The sequence below is a fragment of the Meriones unguiculatus genome, chromosome 2 (genome assembly GCF_030254825.1).
Source record: "Meriones unguiculatus strain TT.TT164.6M chromosome 2, Bangor_MerUng_6.1, whole genome shotgun sequence".
Taxonomy (NCBI): domain Eukaryota; kingdom Metazoa; phylum Chordata; class Mammalia; order Rodentia; family Muridae; genus Meriones; species Meriones unguiculatus.
The window spans coordinates 126,970,327-126,994,147 of record NC_083350.1 but is presented as its reverse complement, the minus strand read 5'-3'; the positions used below and the strand labels follow the sequence as shown (position 1 = coordinate 126,994,147).

Sequence of the window (23,821 nt, the reverse complement as noted above, 5' to 3'; positions counted from 1 at the left end):
TTCCCCTCCCTCCACTCTTCCCAGTTCCTTCCCACCTCCCCTCCCATCTGGGTCAATCCCCTTTCTGTCTCTTATTAGAGAACAAACAGATCCTTAGGGATATAATATAATATTGAAACAAAAACTAGCCTATCAGAATTGAAAAAAAAGAAAAACAAAGAGAATGAAAAGAGCCCAAGAGAAGACAGAAGAATCAGAGACCCACATTCAGTAACCCATAAAAACTCTAAGCTGGAAGCTATAATATGTACACAGAGGACCTGATGCAGACCCGTGCAGACCCTGTGCATGCTGCCTCCTTCCCTGTGAGTTCATATGAGCTTTGCCCATGTTGATTTAGAGAGTCTTGCTTTCCAGATGTCCTCTATTCCCTCTGACTCTTACATTCTGCCTTCTCTTCCTCAGGGTGCCCTGAGCTCTGAAGGGAGGGATTAGATGGTGACATCCCGATGTGTTCCAAGGTCTCATTGTCTGCATGATGTCTGGCTGTGAATCTCTGTATTTGTTCCCATCTGCTACAAGAGGAGGCTTCTCTGGTAATGGAGAATCAAGGCACTGAGTTATGAATACAGCAGAATGTCATTAGGAGTCACTTGATTGCTACATATTTTTGTTTGTTTTGTTTTTTTCTTAAGAACAATAGTATTGAGTTTTACCCTAAGTCTCTGGGCTACTAGACTCAAGTTTTTGGTCATAAGCAATGTAGTTGACTTTGTTTTTGTTTTGTTTTGGCTTTTTGAGACAGGCTTTCTCTGTGTAGCCCTGGTTGTTTTGGAACTCACTCTGTTGACCAGGATGGCTGCAAACTCACCAGAGAAATACCTGCCTCTGCCTCCCAAGTGCCAGAATTAAAGGTGTACACTACCACTACCTGGCTTATTTTTCCTCATCCTCTAGGCTACCACTGTTTCAGAATGACAATGTCCTTTGTTGTACAGAAGCTCTTCAGTTTCATTAAGTCCTATTTATTATTTTAGTGCTTGTGCAAATGGTGTTCTGTTCAGAAAGTCTTTTCCTGTGCCAGTGAGTTCAAGGCTATTTCCCTCTTTCTCTTCTATACCACTTGATAGAGCCTCTTCTACTAGATTGAATGTATCTGCTTTTATTTTTAGGTCTTCAAACTATTTGGAGTTGAGTTTTATGTATAACTGGTAAGTATGGATCTATTTTTATTCTTCTAAATGCAGACATGCAATTTGACCAGCAGATTTGTTAAAAATGCTATCTTTTTTTCTGGCTACTTTATAAAATATCAGGTATCCTTAGGTGTGTGCATTGATGTATATCAATTTTATTTCATTGAAAAACATGTCTGTTTTTGTATCAATTCCATGCAGTTTTTATTACTAAAGCTCTGTAGTACAACTTGAAATCAGGTATGACGGAACATCCAACAGTTATTTTATTCTTTAGGATTGTTTCATCTATCTTGGGTTGGTGTGTGTGTGTGTGTGTGTGTGTGTATCCATATGAAACTGAGAATTGCTCTTTCAAGATCTGTGAAGAATTATGTTGAAATTTTTTGATGAAGACTGCACTGAATCCGTACATTGTTTTCCATAGGATGGCCATTTCTAATATATTAATACTTTCTATTTATGAGCATGAGCGTTATTTCCATTTTCTGATACAGTCTTCAATTTCTTTCTTCAATGACTTCAAGTTTTTATCATATGTTTTTCACTTGCTTGGTTAGAATAACCCTAAAATATTTTATAATATTTGAGGCAATTGTGAAAGGTGTTGTTTCCCTGGTTTCTTCCTCAGTCCTTTTGTCATTTGTATTTAGGGAGGCTAATGATGTTGGTGAGTTAATTTTGTATCCAGCTACTTTTACTGAAAGTGTTTATTAGATGTAGGAGTTTTCTGGTAGAATTTTTAGAGTTACTTATGTATGCTATCATATCTCCAAATACTCTTACTTCTTTCAAATTTGTGTTTCTCTGATATCCTTCACTTGTCTTATTGCTCCAGCAAAGACTTTGAGTACTATGTTGGATAGATATGGGGAGAATAGACAACTTGCTCTTGTTCCTGATTTTAGTGGAATTGCTTTGAGTTTCTCTCCATTTATATTAATGTTATCTACGGGCTTTCGGTAAACTGCCTTTATTATGTTGAGGTATGTCCTTTGTATCCCTAATCTCTCCATGACTTTTATCATGAAGGGGTGTTGGATTTTGTCAAAGGCCTTTTCTTCATCTAATGAGATGATCATGTGGTTTTTGTCTTTCTGTTTGTATAGTGGATTGCATTTTTTAATTTATGTATGTTGAGCCAACCCTATATCTCTGGAAGGAATCCTACTTGACCTTGGGGACTAATCTTTTTGCAGTGTTATTGGATTTGGTTTTCAAGTAATTTATTGATTATTTTTGTATCTATGTTCATCTATTGGTCTGTAATTCTTTTTCTTTGTTGAAGTCTTTATGTAGTTCAGGTGTCAGGCTAACTATGGCCTTGAAAGAGAAATCGAACAATGTTCCTTCTGCTCCTATTTTGTGGAATAATTTGAGGAGTATTGGTATTAACTCTTCTTTGAAAGTCTGGTAGAATTCATCTGTAAAACCAACCGACCCTGGGCTTTTTTGCCAGGAGACTTTTAATAACCGTTTCTATTTCACTAGGGATTATAGGTCTGTGTAAATTGCTTATGTGATCTTGATTTAACTTTGGTAAGACAACTATCCACTTTTTAGATTTTCTGATTTGGTGGAATACAGGTTTTTAAAGAATAACCCAATGATTGGTTGGATTCTCTTGGTGCCTGCTGTAATGTCACCCTTTTTTGTAGGTGCAGTGAGTTTTTTATTGATGGTATTCAAGAGAGTAGGGCTCCTTCAGCCCCTCCCACTATTCTGGGGATCTGGGATGGGAACTGTGAGGGAGATGCTCAGTGTCAGGGGCTAAGTTGGGACAGGAACTCCTTAGCAACCAAGGGCCTCTCTCTTGCTCTCATGTCCTTGCTGTGGTGGGTGATCCAGGGCTTCTTACTCCTTGGAGGCCATGTAGGTCATGAGGTCCACCACCCTGTTGCTATAGCTGAATTCATTGTCATACCAGAAAACAAGCTTTACAAAGTTGTCACTGAGGACAACGGCAGCCCCAGCGTCAAAGGTGGAAGAGTAGGAGGGAGTCACTGTTGAAGTCGCAGGAGACAACCTGGTCCTCAGTGTAGCCCAGGATTCCCTTCAGTGGGCCCTCGGATGCCTGCTTCACCACCTTCTTGATGTCATCACACTTGGCAGGTTTCTGCAGTCGGCATGTCAGATCCACGACAGCCATATGGGGGTAGGAGCATGGAAGGCCATGCCAGTGAGCTTCCCGTTCAGCTCTGGGATGACCTTGCCTTGGCAGCACCAGTCGATACAGGTATGATGTTCTGGCAGCCCCATGGCCATCACGCCACAGCTTTCCAGAGGGACTATCCACAGTCTTCTGGGTAGCAGTGATGGTATGGACTGTGGTCATGAGTCCTTCCACAATGCCAAAGTTGTCATGGATGACCTTGGCTAGAGGGGCTAAGCAGTTGGTGCAGGAACCATTGCTGGCAATCTTGAGTGAGTTTTTATACTTCTCATGGTTCACACCCATCACAAACATGGAGCATCAGTGGGAGGGGCAGAGATGATAACCCTTTTGCCCCCACCTTTCAAGTGGGCCCCGGCCTTCTCCATGGTGGTGAAGACACCAGTAGACATACCCGGTACCAGCATCACCCCATTTGATGTTAGCTTGATCTCGCTCCTGGAAGATGGCAATGGGCTTGCGTTGATGACAAGCTTCCCCTTCTCAGCCTTGACTGTGCCATTGAGCTTGCCATGGGTAGAGATGTACTGGAGCATGTGGACCATGTAGTTGAGGTCGATGAAAGGGTCATTGATGCCAACAATCTCCACTTTGCCAGAGATGCAGGTAGTCCTGGTAACCAGGAGTTCAATACTACCAAATCCATTCCCTCTGACCTTTACCATCATGTCTAAGGGTCGAGGCTGGCACTGCACAAAAAGATGCAGCTGTCTCTGGAACAGGGAGGAGCAGAAAGCCATGCCACCCTTTACATTTCTGATTTTGTTAATTTGGATATTCTTTCTCTGCTTTTTAATTGGTTTGAATAAGGGTTTGTTTATCTTGTTGATTTTCTCTTTATTTCTTTGACTCTTTGTATTATTCTGTTTCTACTTTGCTGATTTCAACCCTGAGTTTAATTATTTCTTGATATCTACTCCTCTTTTTGTTCTAGAGCATTTAAGTGTGCTGTTAAGTTGCTAGTATGCAATCTCTTCAGTTTTTTTTAATGTAAGCACTTAATACTATGACCTTTCCTCTTAGCACCATTTTCATTGTGTCCCATAAGCATACTGTGAGTATACTATGTATTCATTTTCATTGACTTCTAGAAAGTCATTAATTTATTTATTTCTTGAATCATTTTTCATTCAATAGAGTTGTTCAATTGCTATTAGTTTGTAAGCTTTCTGTTGTTTCTAGTCAGCTTTAATCCATGGTGAGCAGATAGGATGCAGGGAGTTATTTCAATTTTCTTATATCTATTGAGACTTCCTTTGAGTCAGATATGTGGCCAATTTTAGAAATTCCATGAGGTGCTGAGAAAAAGGTATTTTTTGTGTGTGTTTGAGTAAAATTTTATGTAAATGCCTGTTAAGTCCATTTGGTTTATTATTTCTGTTAGCTCCAGTATTCCTCTGTTTAGATTTTATCTGGATGACCTGTCTCATGGTAAAAGTTGAGTGTTGACATATCCTACTATCAGTTGTGGGAAGAGCAATATGTGATTTAAGCTATAGTCATGTATTTTTTTACAAACTCGAGTCCCCTTGTGTTTGGAATATGGATGTTAAAAACTGAAATGTCATCTTGGTATATTTTTTTGTGTAGTGCTCTTAATTTCTTTTAATTAATTTAGTTTTGGTTTGAAGTCTACTTTGCTTTTGTCAGATATTATCATGGCTACACTAGCTTTCCTCTTAGAGCCATTTACTTTTAATTATCTCTTCCCAATCCTTTGCCCCAAGATAAAGTGTGTCCTTGATGTTGAGATGTGTTTCTTGTATGCAGCAGAAGGATGGATCCTGTTTTCAAATTCATTCTGTTGGTTTGTGTCTGTTTATTGAGAGACATTAATGAGCAGTGTTTGTTGATGTTATGTTTTTGTTATTTTTGTTGTGTTTCCCCTCTTTTGATTTGCTGGTCTGGGATTATTCATTCCTTGTAATTTCCTGGGTGTGGTTAACCTCTTTAGGTTAAAGTTTTGCTTCTAGAGCCTTCTGTAGAGCTGGATTTATAAATACTGCTTAAATTTTATTATGGAATGTCTTATTTTATTCATCTATTGTGACTGAAGTTTTTGCTGAGAATAACAGTCTGTGGGTGGCCTTTGTGGTTTCTTATGGTCCATGGAACATCTTTCCAGGCCCTTCTTGCTTTTACGTTGACTTTCCTTTGAGAAGTCAGGTGTTATTGTAATAAATTTGTCTTCATATGTTACTTGGTCTTTTTGTCTTGCAGCTTTTACTATTTTTTTCTTTGTTATGTGTGTTTATTGTTTTGATTATTATGTGACAAGAGGACTTTTTTCTGGTCCAATCTATTTGATGTTCTGCATCGTTCTTATATCTTTGTAGGTATCTCTTTCTTTAGGTTAGGAAAATTTTCTTCTATGATTTCGTTGAAAATATTTTCTGTGCCTTTGACTTGGATTTCTTCTTCACCCTCTTTTTCTATTATCTTTAGGTTTGGCCTTTACATAGTCTTGTCATAGCCCCAGATTTTTAGGTTGTTTTATGGCAGGATTGTTTTACATTTAAATTTTTCTTTGACCAAGGTATCCATTTTTTTTTTAAATCAGGTCTTTAGTGCCTGCCATGCTTTTTCATTTCTTGTAATTTTTTTTTTTTTTTTTTTTTTTTTTTTTTTTGGTGAGGCTTGCTTCTGAGGTTCCTGTTCAAATTCTAAACGTTTCATTTCCAGATGTTCCTCAGTTTGTTGATCTGGGCTAGTCAAACAGGGTCTACCTGAAAGAGAGAGTGGGAATGGGGGGCGCAGAGATGCGAAGAATGGAGGCCAAGACAGGTTTCTGATCAAAGCCTCATTTACTGAACTGTTGTAGAAAGTTATTAATATTTACTACCGGTTTATCTTCTAGTAACACTGCTGTTAATCCTCAGCAGCTGTATAACCAAATTACCACACAGAGACTGGGTTTTTAGTTAACCTAGAACACAATTTGCTGGGCAATATTTACTCCCTCCTAAACCTCCATGCCCTCAGTTTCCTAACATTTAGATTTCCCACATTATACTTGCTTTTTGTGAAATCTTAGGTCTGGTTCATGCTCCAAGGCCTCCAAGCTCTCTCCTCCCGCTCTGCTCTCCTCCTGCTCTCTTCTCCTCGAGCTCCTCCTCCTTCTCGCCCCTTCCTGTTCTCTAGCTCCTCCCCTCTTTCCTGTCCTCTGGCTCCTCCCATTGCACAACATTGTATATAGTTGCTTTATTTTGTCCTGTTTACACAAGAGTTGACACAGGATGCTTATAGTGAGTATCACAATGCAATATCCAGATTGAAACCAGAGAGTTGGGGGTGGGGAAATCAGCATTTGAATTAACAAGGGTAAGGCATATACATTTTAAAAGAACATTATACCAACACTGAACCTACAGACAGCACTTATAAAGTGAAGGAAAATTACAGGGAAATTTTCTCACAGTAGCAACTCATCTGCGTCACCTGGCAAGGTGTCCGAGAATTCACTCAAGGTTACACAAAGTTTGCTATCTGGTTCCCAGGGTTGCACGAAGTCTATTATCTAGTTCTCAGGCTCAGAACACCCTGCAGGAAAAGTTGCCAGGGTCAATCTCCCAGAGGTTGCCAAGGCCAGTCTCTGAGAAACTGAGCTTTAGTTTAGACTTATATCTGCCAAGGCCGGGAGGCAGAATTCCAGTTACCAGACTCCTTCAGTTTGGGTTTTCTTTGTTGATTCTATTTCCATTTTCAGGTGTTGAACTGGTTTATTCATTTCTTTTCACTGTCTGTGTTGTCATAGATTTCTTTAAGAGATTTATTCATTTCCTCTTAAGGCACTGCTATCATAATCATAAAGGCTGTTCTAAGGTTTTTTGTATTTTTTTTCTTATGTCTGAGCTCTGTTGAAATACTCTGGGCCTGCAGTAATAGGGTTCCTGGGTTCTACTGGAGACATCTGGCTGTTATTGGTTGTCTTTTTATACTGGCATTTAGGCATCTGGGTTTGAGATTGAAATTCTAAGTGCTGATCTCTAGTCTTGTCTTGGTTGAATAACACATTGTTCTTTGGTTTTTAGGAGAGTGTGTTGCTTGGCTGGAAATCCTTCTTGGATCCTGATGGGTGTGGCCACTAGGGTCCCAGGCAAAATGTGTCCATATATATTAGGGACTGACACTTAGGAATGGGAATGAGCTAGGAAAGGGGTCCTAAGAGGGCTCACAGGAGGAAGAAAATCAGGACGTTCCAGAAAGATCTGCTTAGTCCCCTAGGAATGGGGCCAGAGAGAACAAGTTAACAAGTTTCATGTTACAGAGCTGTGAATAAGACTGAGGGATTGGACTTGAAGGAATGGAGGGAGAGATGAAGAACTGCAATTATTCTACCTGCTTTGTCTCAGGTGTGGCCTGTGGGTTAGCAGGGGTTGCTGGCTAGAGTTTGGGGCTGGGATAAAGCAATGAGTGGAAGGGAGAGAAATTAGGAGGGGAAGATCTCTGTGATCCACTGGAGAAGGGCAGTGCTCAGCAAGTGGTCTGCTGTAGAGCTGGGGACTGATACAAGGAGATTTGTTTTTCAGGGACTAAGGGAGAGGTAAAGATCTTCAGTTAGTCTACCAGCTTCCTGGTCAGAGTCTCAAGTAAAATTTATAACTTATTATGCAATGAAGGTCACATTGGTCTTCTTGGACACATAGCGTCTCATACTTTGAAAGGTCATGTTGTTCAGGTTAGCATCTTACACTAGAATCTTCTTTATGAGACAATCCCTAGCTGCTCTTACAGTTTTAGAGACTATTCCTATGAGGCTCTTCTCTGTTCTTAAACAGTAGCTGCCTATTAGAAAGTCATATTTATCTGAAGTCTATTCTTTTGCAACATGTATGTTCCAGCCCTAGGCCTTGTTGTATGGGATTATCATATCCTAGCATTCACAGAAGATTCACAGAGCAGGTCTGACGAGGAAGAGGAGGCCTTGACCTGTCCTGTAAAAAGTGAAACGCTGCAGTAAGAGACATCTCTGACCAAGGCTGAGAGCAGCACAAGCCTACAGACATAAACACAAGTCCCAAAGCATTCACTCAGCCAAAATGAGAGATGCTAAATCCCATTACAATGCACTGTTGTGAATTCTTATTTACAGAATGAGACAGGGACAGGAAAGTATAACATGATAAGCATGGATAGGAGTAGGGGTGGAGGAAGACTTACTGACTTCATACTAACTCTCAAAGGTACATTACCTCAAACTTCACCTCATCACAAAATGTGTGCTGCCTAGATCTCCTTGACGTTTTGCATTATACTGTCTGGTTGGTTGCCTTCACTCCCCTTCCTCTCCCCACTATGAAACTGCTACAAAGAAACTTTGGGCTCCATCCTTATTACCTCAGCCATGATTGCATTACAGACGCTCAATGAGTATTTACAGAGTTGGTTGGCTTCCACATTGGTCAGGATCTCACAGCCACGGCGAAGGGCATGCAATCTTGTAGAATCTTGCAATGGGCCGCCATTCTCACATCGGCTCCTGAGTCTGCCTGATACTCTTCCTGCCCCACCCAGCCAGGTTTGCACTTTTCTTTCTCACAGTGGGTGCACATTTGCATAATCTAGAAGCTTCTTGGGAAGAAAGGCAGTGTTTCCATTAGCTTTCCCTGCTGTACATATTCACACCAAAAACTGTATCAGTACGGCTACTAGATGAGGGATGACCAAAAACAAAGGCAATAGGACCAGGCTAACGTCCTCCATCAAGAACCACAGTCATAAGAACCATGCAGTGACTGACAGAGTGAACGGGATCTGTTCACCATCTCTGGAAACAATGACAGGAAGCTTGAAACCAGTTTCAAACCTGAACGTCAGAGCTTGACTTTTTCTAAACTGGTATCTGTGGGTTGGTTGAAAATGGGTTGTTCCTGTTTTAATACATTTCTAAGCTGGACCAAGATGAGGCAGTGGAAATTCATTAAAATGCAGTGTTTGCCAATGTGCAAGTCACATTCGACTGAGAATCTTTTGAGATCGCTCCCACCCACTGCCCCACTGTAGGCCTAAGCATGGGCTGCTTTAGTTAAGAATACATTTATTTCAGTCTAAATCTGAACCACCCAAAAAGTTGTAGGGGGGCAAAAGGAACTTTATCTTTAGGCATCTATAAAGTCCACATAGTAAGTAGTTCTTTGCTGGTGGCAAATGAATATATCCCAGCATCGCTGACATCCACAGACCCTAAGAAAAAAGCATTTAAAGAATGATATGTCACCAAGACAGGCCACTGAGAGCCCTATCTCAGCCATGTTCAAGACAGCTCTTGGTAAGCAATGAGTACCATAAAAGTGGAATAAGGAGAGACTGTTGCCCATCGTCTCCCCTGTTCCCCAGGCTATCCCACTGCGATGAAGAGCCAGCCCAGAAAGCTATCACTAAAACCAAGAGGAACATCATCCTCCAGGCCCCATTCTCCAGTCACCAGCAACTCATCATCTCTTCCCTCATCACGCTTGTCTAGTGAAGGGGTGAGCACCCTATAGGAAGTACCGCACAGATGTAACTCGTGGGACCGCTGTGTTTTGATAAGGAAGAGTAGGTAATTCTGGAAGGTGAGACTGATCAGGAAAAGGTTGTTTCTAAATGGCCGGCTGGCTGGAACATGCTTTCAAATCTGCCCATGTCTTCTGATGTTATATAACAGGGGGGCTGAGGTTGTTGAATGCCAAACAATAGCCAGACTGCAGTTCTCAGTTAACTGAAGGGAGGCCTGTGCAAAGGAGGTCTGCAGGCATTTCAGAAACCGCTGCACTTGAGTTTGGTTTTGCCTCTACCCTTTTCTTATACCCAGCACACAGAAGAAAACATCAAGTTTCAGCATCACACCACCCTGCTTGCTGTATTTTGGCTTTGGTTTGTTGGCGAAGGCATTCCAAGTAATAAAGTGGTTCATGTGTCCTATCTGAGCTGCTTGTTACCTGATACACCAATTAAATAATAGTATGCTGTTGTAGAAAAAGGTACCAGGAGTGGGGAAAACGCCTTTTACTTAATATCAAAATGTGTTAAGTTCATACTAGGCATAATTAGAGGTCATCTGACCCTTACATAGACAATAATCATGTAGATAGAATTCAAATACATCTAGAATCTAAATACATCTAAATCGTACTACATTATATCCCAGAAATCTGACACACTTTTTCTTATGATTTAATTTCTTACATATGTTTTAATTAGATTTATACAGTGAAGTTTACTTGTAAGCAACAAAATGACCAAGATGTCAATATTCTTTGAACATGTACCATTTGAATGTGCAAATTAGTGACAATTTCTTAAGCTCTAAATCCTTACTGTGACAAACTTTGAGTCATCCAACATAGTTGTCAGTAGCATATGCAAATTTTTTAAAAATATGCTGTTGTAAATTTATCTCTAGTAGTTCTCATCATATTTCAGAATAACTCTCAAATCAGTGTACTTGTTTCTTGGTTTACCGAAGGTTTTTTAAGTGCTCTTGAATCCAAATCAGAAAAATATTCAGTTCAATGATACTTTCATGGCTTCCTTGGTTTCCGGTCTATAGATAAAAGAAGGATGAAAGGCCATACCCAACCTCCACGCTCTGAGACCATCCTGATAAGCGTAGCTCTAACTCTTCATCAGCTGACAGAAACCATTACAGAAAGCTAGAAGAGGTCAAAATGCAGGCGGAAACTGACCATGGGGTGCCTAGCCCCAGTTGACACATCTTCAGCAGATGTTTGGTGAGCATCCTTTAAGTGGGGACAGGGAGACTGTAAAAGCTGGAGGACCGGAAGTTGGCTACAAGATTGTCTTCTGTATATGACAGAGAAGCCATCCCATGAAATCTCAAGAATATGGCTGCTCAGTTAAGACTAAACAACACCACCAGTGGATGGGGAAAATGTCACAAGGCATCACCCCTACATGCAGGCTATGGGCAACTAATAAGCTAAGACAGGAAAAATTAGTCTTCCCAGGGATGAGTCTCTAACTGGTTATCTAATATGAAGTGGCCAGCTCTGAAAATATACACAGAAGCAGATGCTAAGGGGGCTCAGCAGGCATTTATATATTTATTCACATACATGTTATTCATGTATATGTTATATAACATGTATATTATTTACAAATAAATAATATATATGAATAACATGTTCATATATCATATGTGATATACTTTATATCTATTCACATGTATAACATATATGAATGTTATGTTCATATATATAACATATAATTAATATATAACATATAAAAACATGTGAACATATATGGATATGTATTCACATATATATGAAGAACATATATCCATATATAACATATATGTGAATATATGTTATGAACAAATATATATGAATATATGTTATAAATGAATATATATATTAATATATGTTACATATGAATATATATGTGTTCTTCGTATATATGGGAATTTATATATGAAAACCATAATAGTAATTAAAGAAAGAGACCATGAATTTGAGGGGTAATGCAACATAGGAGTTAGAGAGACGAGAGGGAGAGAAAAATTATGTAAATGCAGTATACATATATGAACTTTTAAAAATTAAATGTAATAATGAAAAGAGATGAAAAAGCAATATTTTTCATATTTGAAACAGAATACTCACAGGCACAGATTTTAAATACTTACCACACAAACACTCTTTCCATCACGGTTATACACCTCATCTCACTAGCAGGTGACGCAGAGGAACTGAGAAATCAGTAGCGCGGTCAGATAAAACTGCTAAGGAGGCATTGATAATGCTCCTTTCATTTATCTAAAAAAAGGTGTTAATATGCTGGGCACTGTGTGTGTGCTGGCAAATAAATAACGCTCTCAGACAGCGAACAGTCTCATGGAGGAGTGAGCAACCAGTAAGTCTAAAAAAGAAAACTTAGACGCTCCAACTACACACATTTGCAATGAGTCAATCTCTGTTACAGAGATTTATAATAGCAACCTACTCTCTCTGGGTGGTTAGGCAGTGAGTGCTCCTTTGGAAGTTCATATTTAAACTGAGATCTGAAAAAGAGAAGGAAGCCAGCTATCTGAGGCAGCGTGGAGAGAAGGTTGTAGGAGAAGCCTGGGGGAGGGTCCCTAGGGGGTGATATGGCTAACCAGAACAGGGGGCAGGGGGTGGTTTCAAAGCTCCCTGCGCTCTTCCTCAGGGCTGTGAAACCATCCCCTCTCCTGCTGTAGGCAGAGAAGAACACAGTACCCTCTAGAAACTAGGAGAAAGAACACACAGCTATCAAGCAGGGGAGTTGGATGTGACGTGGCAATGACAGAAGACATTTGCTGTCAGTGCAACATTCGGTGTGGATGGCCAGGAGGATGGATGAAGAATGACTGCTGGCATCTGGGGGAGCCCGCTGATATCAAGGGGAGCCTGGCTGGGTTGCCACCAGTCTCTCTGCCCATAAGTTTCCAAACCCAATCTGAGAACAGGAAGTAAACAGGAAGCAAAAGTCCCATCTTCCTCTCTGTTCCCACAGATTTTCCTACACATAACTAAGAAAGGGAAGAGAAGGGAAGGGTAGAAATGCTATTTGCTTCTTTTTTATCCATAAAATCTTGGTGCTGACATAGGCAAAGTTTTTGTTTTCGTTTTTTGTTTTAATCTAGATTATTCTCAATTCCTGGAAGGGAAACCAGAGCCCAGAGATTTTAGACCAGTCTTTTCCAACCTTCCCGATGCTCCAACCCTTTAATATAGTTCCTCTTGTTGTGGTGACCTCTAACCATAAAATGATTTCATTGCTACTTCATAACTGTAATTTTGCTACTGTTATGAATCATAATATAAATATCTGATATACAGATATCTGGTAGGCCACCCCTGGGACTATGTCATTAGACAGGCAAAGTGGTCTCAACCCATGATTTGAAAATTGCTGGTTTGACACTCTCTTAGGGTTCTAACAACAAAATAATGTAAGGGTGTGCCGATTAAGACAAGTCAGCCAGCCGAGACTCACAAACTACAAGGGGCTGAATGGCAGTGCCTATCAAATTGAACGACACACGGTCAGGCATCCAACAGATCTTTGGAGCGGCTCTTTGGCTAGTGATGGGGACTGTATCTGCGGGCCCATTCTTTAAAAGAAGGGACTCTTACTATAGAAGGGGGCTCTGTGCTCAAGGGCTGCAAGCATGGAGCCAGCTCACTGCAGAACCATTTGGAGGATTCCAGAGTGCTGGCTTAGACCAGCCTGAGCCAAGAGCCCTGCCGTAAAGGACACATTTGCACCAAAGGTGGCAGAATGGAGTCCTCTGACATAGACTGTCGACCCTCACCAAGCACATTTCCACGTTCCAACCACAGAGGGGAAAAAAATGCTTTCCAAAAAGCTGAACTGCGTATGAGCAGAGTGTAGGGTAGGGCAATGTGTCTGTGCATGTCCGTGTGTGTGTGTGTATGCTGTGTGTGTGTTTAATTCACAGTATAACTTCCACTTATCAAAATGAGTTCTTAAAATTTAGCATGTCCAGCATGACTCTGGGCTCTGCACCATGACTTTAACAGCGATGCTACAGCATTAACCAAGTACTGAACTTGTCGGCAAAAAAGATTCTAACGCAGAACAAGAAAATGTATTCATCAAGATCAAAGGCAGTTGCTCATAAATTACCTCTTCCTACTTAAAGCAAAGCGCTTACGTACATGAATGTATTCACTGTCACACCAGACTTCTGCACTGACAAGATCCTTGATTATCTAAGAAAACCACCCTCTTGGAGACTGGTGAGATGTAAGTTTTTCTAATAGATGTTCTGTGTAGATGAAGCAGTAAAGAAAGATGGCAATGTGAGGGTGACACAAGTCTGCTATCCCCGCACTCAAGCAGCTGAGACAGGAGGATTGCAAGTGTAAGCTGGCAATTTTCAGGATAGCCGGGATACGTACAGAAAGACTCTGTGTCAAACAGGAAAAAAAAAAAAAAAAAAAAAAAAAAAAAACAGAGTAAAAAGACCTATTTCATGCCAAACCCACTCTGTTATGTACTTATTTTTCCCATAAACTCTAACTCAAAGTCACTGTTATTATTGGAGATTGTGCTGTAAATTAAAAATAAGACACATTAACCTAATACCTACTTCCTGCCTTAACAGTCGAAGCCACTGCAAGAAAAATAAAATAAAATGAAATGACAAGGATGATGGACGAATAGTGGGCACTGTTTTACACTTTGACAAGCTAATTGCAATTGATAACACAAATTACTCACCAATTGCCTTTGAGAGACAGAGACACCATGATCCCAGTTGCGAAGAAGGATTTTTATATGCAATTACAAACAATAAAGTTTGGGAAAATACAGCTTTCTAATTACCAGCTGCTCCTCAGGCTCTTAAATTTTAATTAAAGCAAATGATGAAATGTTAAAAACTAATGGAATTATTTTTTTTTCCTTTTCAACTTTGATCACTGGCAATTAGGAAAAATTATTTTAGGAATCCAGTGAAGCAACTGAGGCTGAGAACATTTAAGTCTGTCAGAATGTTTAATCTGCCCCCTGTAGGGATGGCAAGACGGCTCAGCAGGTAAAGGCACTTGCCACCAAGCCTGACACCTGAGCTCAATCCACAACGGAAGGAAATAACTGACCCCTGCGAGTTACTGTCCTATGACCCCCCCCCACATGTCAATGTGTGTCATCCCACACACAAATAATGTAATTAAATAAATAAGCAAAGTGTCTCCTGTATACACACAAACCAGCTTTCAAACGGTTAGAGATTATTAAACTGAAGAAGTTGGGCCAGGAGTTGGGATGTACACTTTTAGTCCCAGCATGCAGGAAGCAGAGGCAGATGGATCTCTGTGAGTTTGAGGACAGCCTGGGCTACAAAGTGAGTTCCAAGCCAAGCAGAGCTACAGAGTGAGACACTGTCCTCCCAACCTCCCCCCACACACACAAAAAAAAAGAGAATAAAAAATAAGTTTATATCATACATAATTTATTTGACTAAAGATACTATCCAGCTAACTAAGCTGAGGAGTCTGTATCTCACTTAGTGTAGAAATGTGGACTGTCCACCAGAGAGGACCACTTGGATACAGGATGAGGGCCAACAGGAAGTCTTTAGTAGCCAGCTACCACAATGGGTATGTTCAGGACCCCAGGGAACCCCCAAGCCTTCTCAGGGTGAGCTTTTAAAGCACAAAAAAAAAAAAAAAAAATACCCTGGGTTGACATATTCAGTTAACAAGAACTGTTAGCCAGAAGTAGAACTCCAGAAGCCAAAAAGCAAGGTTAGAAGATTTAGAGCCTTTCCCAGAAGGACTTTGATGGATTACGTCTTTGTTTTCAATTTGGCAGGTGGTGCTGTCTACATGCCAAATGGTACTTCCATCATGGTGTCAGTTGTGTTGAGGTCCAGGGGCCTACTCTGGCAGTCTGTTACATATATGTTTATATATGTATGTGTATATACATATATATATATATATATTTGATAAACCAAATAATGTTTTATTTTAGCCTTTTCATTCATATATATTATTGTACTTTGATTTGGATTTTTAACATTTTTTATCTTTATTTGAGACAGGCTCTGACTTGATAGGTGTGGCTGGCCTCAAATCTTCAGTGATCCTTTGGCCTCTGCCTTCCTATGATGGTCAGTTTTGGTGTCAACTTGACACAGCCTAGCATCACCCAATGAGGGATTGTCTGGATTACGTTAGCATCTGGTAGCATCCATGGGGGATTTTCTTGATTACGTGAATTGGGGTTAAAAGATCTGCCCTCCATGGGAGGGACCATCCTATAGGCACAAGAGTGGAAAAAGTAAGATAACACTGGCAAACTTGCATAAAATCACTTGTCTCTTGAGTCTAGCTACCTGAAGTTCCTGATTCCTTGACACCCCTACAGTGATGGCATTTGTAGCATATAACTGAGAGCTAAAATAAACCCTTTCTAATTCGCTTTCGTCGCCCATTAGAATGAAACGCAGACACCTGCTAAAGCTTCACTGTACGCTGCAGACTGCTTGGAATATACCCAATAACAAGACAATGTTCAGATGCAGTGGTTCTTACTATGAAGATGATAGTGCTTGAATTGTGGCTTTAAAAACTCCCAGTTGAGGCTGGAGAGATGGTTCACTGGTAAAGAGCACTGGCTGCCCTTCCAGAAGACGGGGGTTCAATTTCCAGTACCCACATGACATCTCACAAACTATCTGTAACTCCAATTCCATGGGATCCCCGATACCTTCACACAGACACATATGCAGAAAAAACACCAATACACATACAATAAAAATAAAAAAATAAAAATAACCCAATACCAAGAAGCCCTCAGTCTTAGAACACTTTCAAAGAAACCTAAACTTAGTGGAAGATAGGTTTTCTTTACAGAACTATCCCAAGCTATGAATTAAAGGAGACAATGGAATTTTCAAATCATTGTTTATAATACAATGCCTTATGAATTAATGGACTTAGAGAATAATTATCAGTGGCTGCTGACATCATGAAGGTAAAGACCATATGTTATGTCCCTTGGTGAAAATATGAAAATATCTAACACTGCCTATGAAGAGTTCCAGCCAAAGAAATCAAGCCTGGTTCTGTATAAATCCGCAAATCTAGCCAGGCAGTGGTAATGTATGCCTTTAATTCTAACACTTGGGAGCCAGAGACAAGTGGATTTATGAGTTCAAGGCCAGCCTGGTCTACAATGTGAGTTTCAGGACAGCCAGAGCTACACAAAGAGACCCTGTCTCAAAAAACAAAACAAAAGTTAAAAAATTAAGAAAATAAATCCGAATATTTAATTATGAAAAACAGAAATATTAAATGATAACATGAAGAGGAGGCTTGTTCTCAAATTGGCAAAATGAGCTATAAGTCATTAAAGATGATAAAATGGAATATTTTTAAATCTATTATGAAGATGAAGAAAGAGGAAAATAAAAAAGAACAGGAAGTGTGTATAAAAATAAACAGCAGAATGATAAATTTAACTTAAACTACATTAGTAATATCCTTAAGTGTAAATAGTCTGTGGCCTATGAGATGGCTGAGAACATTAGAGCAAATGAGAAAAAAAAAAAAAAAAAGTAATGTACAGAAACTAACACCCTTTTACATAGCCCAGGAATCAAAGAAATCAGAAGAGAGATTGAAGAGATTTTTAAAGTAAATGAAAATGAAAACACAGTATGTCAGGACTCAGGGATACAACTAAGACAGACTGAGGACATTCACACACAAACTGTCTACACTGGCAAGTTGGAAAATCTCGCAGCAACTGAGTCAGCTTTCACTTACACACACAAAAAAAATTTCAAATTAGTAATCCAAACTTTTGCTTTCAGAAACCATAAAAATTGATTTAATATAACCCAAATCTAATAGAAAAGGAAAATTATAAAGGTCAAAACCGAAATAAAAAAGAGAAAAACAATCAATAAAATGAAACACTGACTCTACAAAAATGTTTAAATGATGACTCTCCAGTCAGCCAATTAGGAGGAGGGGAAAAAAAGACAGTAAACTCAAACATCACAATCAGGAACGGGAAAAGTGGTCTCCTTCAGGAGTCCACCTTCAATAGATAGATATTAAAAGTATATGAAAGAAATTCTTAACCAGTTTTGTGATTATATATTTGAAACTCTTGATTAAATGCACAGAAGTATTGAGAATCACGAAACTCCCAAACTTCACAGGAAAAGAAAGAAACTGGATAGCTTCCTATCCCCTGAAAGAAAAAAATGTGATACCAAATATTTTGAGATAAAGTTATTACCAAAAAAAACAAATACTGACATCCCTCACATGTAAAGGTGCAGATTTTAAACGAAGTTTTTAACAAATTAATTTAATACTATATAAAAGGAATAATACCTTCTTTTCTTGAGTATACCCTAAAGAGACAAACTTGGCTTAAATTTGAAAAATCCGTCAACAGAAGTCATTGTTTCCATTGTATAAATAAACAAATAAATATTATCTCAGATTTAGAAAGTTATTGACTTGAAAGGAAGCTTGTAACTAGAAAAATTCTCCATGAAAACATAACAGAAATGCTTCTGACCTTTGTCTAAATGAAGATTTCTTCAATATGACAGAAGCATGCTCTAATAGAAGAAGAAAAATTGACAAAATGAACATCACACAATTTGAAATGTCAAATGACACACATTAAAGTATGGAAAAGTTATAACAGAGGTAGAATAAAGACTTACGTATCTAATAAAGAAAATATGGCCAGCGAATTTTTTAAACATGTAATCAAACTTTAGTAAGAAAAAAAGAATGAACTCAATTATTTTTTTGTTTTGCTTTTGCTTTTGTTTTTTGTTTTTTTCAAGACAGGCTTTCTCTGTATAACACTGGCTATCCTAGATTTACTTTGTAGCCCAGGCTGGCCTTGAACTCACAGAGATCTGCCTCCCTCTGCCTCCTGATTCCTGGGAGTAAAGGTGTGTGCCACAGTGCTCATCTGAACTCAATTTTAAAAGAGGGACAAAATATTTGGACTGGCCTCTCACCAAAGAAGATTTGTGTTTGATATACAAGCAAACCAAAAGAGACCCAAACCTCTAATCATTGAGCAAATACAAACTGAAGGCTCTTCAACTCCCATGGCTACTGTTTTAAACACTAACTTTGCCTGGTGATAGCAAAGATGTTGACTACTTGCCTCTCAGCATGATAAAAATTGTATCCAAAAAAACTTATGGCCAATAGTCCACTAAACTGGGAAAAATAAAAGCATTTCCACAAAGATCAGGAACCAAACAAAAGTGTCTACTTCCTCCACTCTTATTCAATGCAGTGCTAGAAATGTTACCTAGAGAAACAACACAAGAGGGAAACAAGGGGATGAGTAGGACAGGGAAAAATGTCCAAGTATTCTTATGTGCAGATGATGTGATTCTACACATAAAATGCCCAAAGACACCAGTAAGGTGTTAGATGTGATAAACAATTTCAGCAAAATGACAGTATACAAAATTAATATAAAAATCGTTATACATATTCCAATGCTGAAAAATAAATCAGAAAAACATTCCCATTCCCAGTTGCCACAGAAAAACAAAATATTTCAGGATAAACCTAAACAAGGAAGTAAAAGACCTCTACAGACAAACCTACCTTTAAAATACTGAAGAAATTGGAATTGATTTTCCATGCTCCAGAGTTAGAAAAGTTAATGTGATAATGGCTGTACAACCAAAAGAAATCCATAGATTCAGTGCAATATCAATCAAAATCCAATGCCATCTTTTACTGAGATGACAAAAAAAAAATATTATCAATTCATATAAAAGCAAAAATGACTGCAGATAGCCAAAACAATCTTTGGTAAAAAGAACAATATTGGAGTTATCACCACACTTGATCTCAAGTTATATTACGGAACCATAGTAACAAAAACATTATGGTGCTGACATGAAACATGACTGAAAATAGAATATGGGACTCAGATTAAAACACACACACATTTATAGATAACTATACTAAAAACACACATTGGGGAAAACAGCTTTTCAGCGGTGCTGAGGAAGTTGAAACTAGATTCCTATCTCTCACTCACATGAAAAATCACCCGAGTGGATCAAAGATCTTAGTGGAAGACCTGAAACTCTATACTGACAGAGACATTTTGAGGAAAAGATCTACAAAATATCAGCACAGGCAAGGGCTTTCAAAATAGACACCAGTCACTTAGAAAAACTGCAATGGATGCTCTATGCAAGCGTCTGCCTTGTGTTGGCTTGGAGTCTTTTGGGTAAAGGTCTAGGACCTAGAGCACCCATTGCAGAGCTACCCACAATACCTAGGTTATGGAAACAACTTGGGTGCCCATCAACAAAACGGATAAAAAAAAAACAAGCGTGATTTATATGTTAGTCTATTTTTTAAAGTTGCACAACCAAAGGGAAATCCAAGGAGAGAAAATATGAGCACATTTAGAGAGACAGTAACAAAATGTAAAGAACATAAATAACCTTATAATATATGTAATTATTATACATTATATATTGATACATGATATTATAAATAATAATAATAAATAATATTGTTTAACACTATTCACGAGGATCGAGTTTGAGATTCAACCAAGGTGTCCAGCGAAGGGTGAGTAATATAGAAAGCATGGTGCCTATATACTCAGCAGAATGCTGCTCAGTCTTCAAAAGAAAAAGTTGTCACCCGTGACAATCTGGAAGGATTAGAGGCCATTACACCAAGTGAAATGAGCCAAGCACACAGGGATAAATAGGGGGTGTTCTCACATTTTGCCATCCAAAATAATTTAATTCAAAACAGCAAAGGGAGAAATGGTGGTTTCAAAGCCTGAGGCTGGAAAGGAGGGGAGACGGTGGCCCACGCGTACAAAGCCCAAAGAGAAGAACGCATGGTTTTGCTTTTCTCTTGGATATATAACACACAGTATTGTGAACACAGTAACTAACCGTTTTTAGACATGTCAAAATGGCTGAAAGTACACTCAGGCGATCTCACCACAAAAAGGCTAAGTATTTAACATGGTGGAGTCAAGCGTCTCTGTTTAATTATCCCACATCACATTCACAAATCATAACACCACTTTGTGCCTCCTGAGGATGTGAAACTATAGTTCGTCAACTCACAATTCTTAATAAGTTTTAACTAAAATTAAATGAATAGCAGCAACTGCAAACATGTTACTTGGGAAAGGACAAATGGGGTGCTGGGGGATCACAGCTGTGCCCACTCGAGACCCAGAAAGGTTGATTTCCAGCGTGCTCAGACATCACAGCCTGAACCTACACAGACCTACATGGCCAAAGTAAGGCACTGGGCATGGCCTGGATACCCAGGGAACATACAGCACAAGCTGCCGTTTTACGGTGACCCCGTTTTCAATACAGAGAAGCACTGTATTGAAACAGTAATGGCTGAGCATAGTGCCTGAGCCAGTGGCGTGGTTATGTGCTATCATTATCAAGCACTGCATCCCATTTTTTAAAGATTGTGTGTATAAGCGTGTATATGTGTATATGTGTGAGTGTGTGTGTATGCAAGTATATGTGTGTGTGTATGAATGGTGTGTGTGTGGTGCCCGTCAGGGCCAGTAGAGGGCTCTGGACCCCCAAGGGCTGAAGTTATAGGTGGTTGTGAGCTGTCCAATTCTTTAAGAATCTCGGGTCCTTACCCGAGAATCAAACTCGTCCTCTGTAAGAGGAAGCAAGAGTTCCTAATCTCTGAGCCATCTCCCCAGCCCCCGTGTTCTATCTCTTTACATGACCGTCAGCACGGGAGGCTTGTTTACATCAGTGTCACCACAAATAGGAAGTAATGTGCCAGCTGGCCTAGGATGTCAGACGGCTGTGACATCACTAGGTACAGAGACTCTTTCAGCTCTGTCATACGCTCGTGAGCCCACCATCATGGACATAGTCCATTGTTTACCAGTATGTGGTGATGCGCCATGTGACCAGACTTATTTCCTGTGGGCATGACCTTCTGATGGCTGCGTGTCCAGCCAAAGAATCTAAAACTGGTCCGTGATCAGCTGTAGAACCTCGTGTCACTAGAGTTAAGTCACCAGCAGTAACGAGTGAGCAGAAAGCTCTCTGTATGTAAGCAGCAACATGGACCAAAGATGCTGTGCCTGGACAGCTGGCCACGAGCAAGCTGCCATGTAGTTCCTGCTTGCTCTAGAGCTGTTCCTTGAGGTTTCTGTCTAATGCAGCCATTCTCAACCTACGTTCTCACATCGGAAAGCATATTTCCGATGGTCTCAGGAACCCCCGGCCATAAATTGATTTTCATTTCTACTTCATTACTGTAATTTTGCTACTGAGTGGTGTCTCAGGTCCTAAGACCATTGGAAATACGTGTTTCCCAATGGTTGCAACCCACAGGTTGAGAACTGCTGGCCCAGCGGCCCAAAGCCGATATGTGTAACTGACTCAGCTTCTCCAGGGTCAATAAGTTTTGGATTCAGTGTTTCCCAACGCTGATTCTCCTAATTCTCCTAGGGAAGGCCACTGCAGATTTTAAAGCAGAAATTTAGAACTTGGCTTTTGCTAAGTGAGAAAATTCCAACTAGTTTTACAAGCAACCAACAGACTTACCCAGAGGCAAACCCCATGGAGGCAGGCGAGCTCGGGAAATATTTAGTAACTTGGGACTCAGTTTGGGTTGCGAACAATGTACACACACACACACACACACACACACAGGAGCACGAGTGCTCTCACGCACACACACACACACACACACACACACTATCTAACACTGTATTTGCCAGCCTCCTTCCTCTACCTCCATGTATTGGTCACATACGTTCCTCTCTGGACAACGCACCTCACAGCCTCAAGACTGCTCAGATGTGCATCACTGTGCCCACCACGCTGAACAGGTTTCATTCAACAGTATTCCCCCTGTGCTCGGGGAGGTAGGACAGAAAGGCTGACGGAGCCTGTACTGGCGTGACAGCCACAAAATAAGGCACACCTGTCCTCACATCAACCCTCAGGAGAATCCCTTGTTTACTGCCCCGTCGTGCGAAGGAACATAGGAGGTAGAGAGCTGATCACATGACCGAATCTTGCAATCAAAACAGAGAACCACCCTCCCTCTGCCCCTTAGGAACCAAATCCCTTCTCTTGAGTGCCATAGGAGGAAACCCCAAATGGCAGCAAGGCCCTGAGGATCTTCAGGCACGTGGCCTGCTGTTTCCCCAACAGCACAGTCTCATCGTTTCCACTGCTTTGCTTTAAGTTAAACTACTTCCTTGCTGCTTCAAAGTCAGCGTGAGCTTTTATTCCGTTATAGAATAAAATGCCAAGAACACCGTATGGCGATGTCGTTGTTTGAAATAAAATCTACTTTCATCTTTACTAAGTAATCCATTTCGAACCATTCTGGTCCCCATTACAAACTGTCAATGGAGATAAAAAGTCAACACAGTCAAGAATATTTACAATCCGATACAGAAGGAAAAAAAAGTTATAGAAACTACAGAAGTGAAGCTTTCTAGTAGAACACAGAGCAGGGAGGAGGGGGCCCTTGGGGGGATGCCCTCAGTACTCATTGCCACTTGATGAAAATGCCCTTATTAATACAGCGCCCCAGAGAGTGGTGCATGAAACTGCAAACATAAAAACAGCAACGTGTCCTCTCAGCTTCAAGGCACTAAGACAAAATAAATGTTTGTCTTTTTCACAACTTTTGGGGGGAGGGGGCGGAGGACAGAGGGCCAAATTTTTAGTTTGCTGCAGGCACGCTTTCAAGTGTGAAGCATGTAAAGGGACCGATCTATGTAGAACTGTTCTGTCATCTAGGTTAGTCGTTCAGAACAGGATGTCCCGGGCAGCGGTATGGACACAGCACCAGATGCTGGTCGCTGGTGGTAACACGCCACCCTGAACATCATTCCAGAGTCCTAGACACAAGCTTGAGCCATTTCCTCCCGCTTCCCGATCATGGAAGAAAATTCTGCCAGTTTGCAATACATCAAGGGCCCGAGGAATCCCAGCTCTCCGGAGGCGAAGGTGACAGGATCAGAAGCTCAC

The 23,821-nt window shown here is 40.1% G+C and overlaps 1 pseudogene; it reads right to left on the bottom strand.

Moving 5' to 3' along the window:
- Positions 1–2,990: 2,990 nt before the first annotated feature.
- LOC110561828 (glyceraldehyde-3-phosphate dehydrogenase-like) lies at positions 2,991–3,603 on the bottom strand (annotated as a pseudogene).
- Positions 3,604–23,821: the final 20,218 nt, after the last annotated feature.